This window comes from Lynx rufus, unplaced genomic scaffold, assembly GCF_022079265.1.
Source record: "Lynx rufus isolate CCGP_SWC_20201006 ecotype Redwood Valley unplaced genomic scaffold, mLynRuf1.p SCAF_8, whole genome shotgun sequence".
In the NCBI taxonomy this organism is placed as follows: domain Eukaryota; kingdom Metazoa; phylum Chordata; class Mammalia; order Carnivora; family Felidae; genus Lynx; species Lynx rufus.
Window position 1 is genome coordinate 45811236 of NW_025814896.1, and position 3349 is coordinate 45814584.

Below are 3349 nucleotides of genomic sequence, written 5' to 3' on the forward strand. Positions count from 1 at the left end.
GACAGAGACAGCATGAGTGAGGGAGGGACAGAGAAAGAGGGAGAACAGAGAGAATCCCAAGCAGGCTTTGTACTGTCAGCGCAGAGCCTGATGCAGAGCTGGAACTCACCAACAATGAGATCACGACCTGAGCCGAAACCGAGATCCAGACGCTTAACTGACTGAGCCATTCAGGTACCCTGAGAAACTATGCTTCTAAAGCCACTCTTTTGTAATCTGTGTTTTCAGAGGTGCAGATTTGGGAAGGATAGAAATATATGGAAAGAAATTATTGGGGTGATAACTCTGGTCAGAGTGCAGATTTGAACTTCCAGATGTTAATTTCATACAGTGTGTTTCTAAAGACATGAATGGTCACTAGAGCACACACTGCTGGTGTCTCCCCTCCTGACACCCCCATCTTCTCAGCACTCCCATCTCTGGGCATGCCAACCCAAAATCTTCCAGTTACAAGCCCCTGAGGACCTTCTGGGGCCTCTGGAGCCACTGTGTACTTAGGAGTCGTCCTCCACTGACTGCTGGGACCTGATGAATAAGTACTCTGGCAACCTTGCCCACTCACTAAGTAATGCTGAGGTGCGCCCCACAAGCCTCCCAAAGTGCCTGGGAAAAGCAAGCTGCACATGCCCATCATTAACCTGGTGGATAATACAGCATTCACTGGCTGTTTCCCTTCCTTGTCTCTCTCCCTCTCTCTCCTACTAATGTTACCTGAAGTCATCTCAAAAGTAAACACCTGCACCCTCACCCTCATCCTTGTCTCAGGTTCTTTTCTGGGGTCACATGCTAAGATTGACACAAAACTCAGAAGTCCGTTGAATATTGAAATTATGCTAAAATTAAAAAGCTAATGATGGAATGAGTTAAAGAATCTTTTTCCTGATACTTTGGTTTAAGCTTAGATATTTTCTGCAGGAACAGCACCAGGCAAAATGTGAAGCAGCAGGAAAAATTTGTTTTACAGGTGTCCCTGTCTTCCTTTTAATATGCCAAGCACCCTGCTTCCTCATGACTATGGTGACCCTCCGGTTGTACTGAATGTCCTCTTCGCTACTTAGACCCTTCTTCCTAGTTCCCAAATCATACCCTGAATCTTCTCAGAACTCCCTCTGACTCAGTCAATGTTTACCATCCTATATCTATGAGTCCTGTGGACAGGGCATAGTATGTGAATCCCCTAGACATTCCTCCCCTCTTGCAGCCCTTGAGACATGGAAAGTATGGCCACAGCTGCTACTCCCTGGTCCCCTAACACCTCTGGTTGTCTCAGTGCCCCCTGGATGAGACAGTCTTCATCAGAGCCTCATGCTGGGGCAGGAGCCACAGCAGGGGTGACACCACACAATCTGATCTGCTTCTTCCCACCACTACTGAATTCCAAAGTACTACACCATATATAGTAGGTTCAATATCTACCTGCCTATAAATAGCTAAATGCTATTTCCCTTCTCCCTGATTCTGAGCCAGCCCTGTGACTCACTTTGACCATAGAATGTGGCAGAAGTGATGTGGACAAGTCCCAAGCCCAGGCCTCCATAGCCTTGCCTATTTCCATTCTCATCATCCTCCATTGGCCTCTTCCATGTCCTCATCTGCTGGGAAGATTAGGATAAAAGACACCAAAGAGGGAACTGCAGTCAAACCAGCTGTCCCAGCTGAGCCCTGCCTCAGACAACCAGCTGGCTGAATGTGGCCACATGAGTAAGTCCAGGAGAGGCCAGCAGAACTGCCCATCAGCCTATAATTGTAAACAAAATATATTAAATTGTTTTAAGCTCGTAAGATTTAGGGTAGTTTGTTGTGAAGCAATAGATGATTGAAACTACACTGGACATGGATTTTTTTCTCACTGGCTACCTAGTGGGTTGAGGTAAGACCACCAAAAATGCAGGGGAATTAACATCTTGTGAGGGAAACGTAGGTCAGTGAGAAAGAAGAGATGAGAAGGAGTCTCAGTAAATGCTTCTCCTTTCTTCCTCTTGACAGACTGTCCCAGGGCCAAGTGTACTTCACAGCTTCTCTGAGAGACCACTGGCAACACCGAGCAGTCAGCTGTGTTTTCTTAAGAAACTATGAGCAGCTCAGTAATGTGTCCCACCCTCCCTGCCCTGCTCCTCCTGTCCCTTCACTCTCACTGCCCTGTGATTGTACTTTCCAATAAAGCCTGGACACACAAGCTCCAACTTGGGTCTGCTTCCCAGACAGTCCAGGTGAGGACATCCTGCTATCTTTTCCCCAGGAAGCAAGTAACTATGGGGCACCCTCCAGGGTCCTTATACCTTTTACAGAGGCAATTTCAAAAAAGACACTATCCCCAAAGAGTAATTGTAACCACAGTACAAAACTCTACACTTCCAGACAGATGTAGTCTTTTGTCATTTACATCACTGTAGGAGGCTATTGACTCTGCTTCTGAGACTAGCTTAGCCCTGTTGTTTGTATGTGCAATTGAGCTGAAAATAGCAGAAGGGGATTTGGACTTGAAATAACAAAATAGTGCCGATTTGTTTAAAGTGTGTGTGCGTGCGCGCATGCACACACACACACACACACACACACACACACACTACCCTTAACAAAGAAACTAGTTTCTATTGGTTTCCCAGGGTTGCCCTAATAAGTACCACAAACTGGGGGGCTTAGAACAACAGAAATTTATTCTCTCACAGTTCTGGAGGTGAGAAGTCCAAAATGAAGGTGTTGCCAGGACCATGTTTCTGAAATGTTTAGGGGAGAATCCTTTCTTGTCTTTTCCTAGTGTCTAGTGGTTTGCTGGCAATCTTTGGTGCTTCTTGGCTTGCAGAAAGCATCAGTCCATTCCCCTGTCTTCACCTGACATTCTCTGTGTCTCTTCACACCATCTTCCTTCTTTGCATTTCTGTCCATGTACCTAACCTCGTTTTTGTAGGGATATCGGTTAGACTGGATTAGGGTCCAAACTAATGACTTCATCTTGACTTGATTACTTCTGTAAAGACCCTATTTCCAAGTAAGATCACATTCTCAGGGGCTGGGGGTATGGACTCCAACATATTTTGTAGGGACACAATTCAATTCATAACATAGTTTGAGAAACATTTGGAAATAGGAACCTATCTGGCATAACTTCAACAAAAACTGGATTGGTGTAGTTGCTTTTAATTTCCTTCTTTAAAAAGTGCAGTTAAGCTACATAAAACACAACTGCATTAACTTCCAAAGAGTTTCAAGTTAATACCAAAATGTCTTTCATGCCTGTAATATATGATTTATTAAAAGAATTCTATCTGTTAATAGAGGATATGTTTAGGTAATTGAGGGTGTGTAAGCATGACATGATAGAGGATAATAGAAGTGGCAGTACATAAAA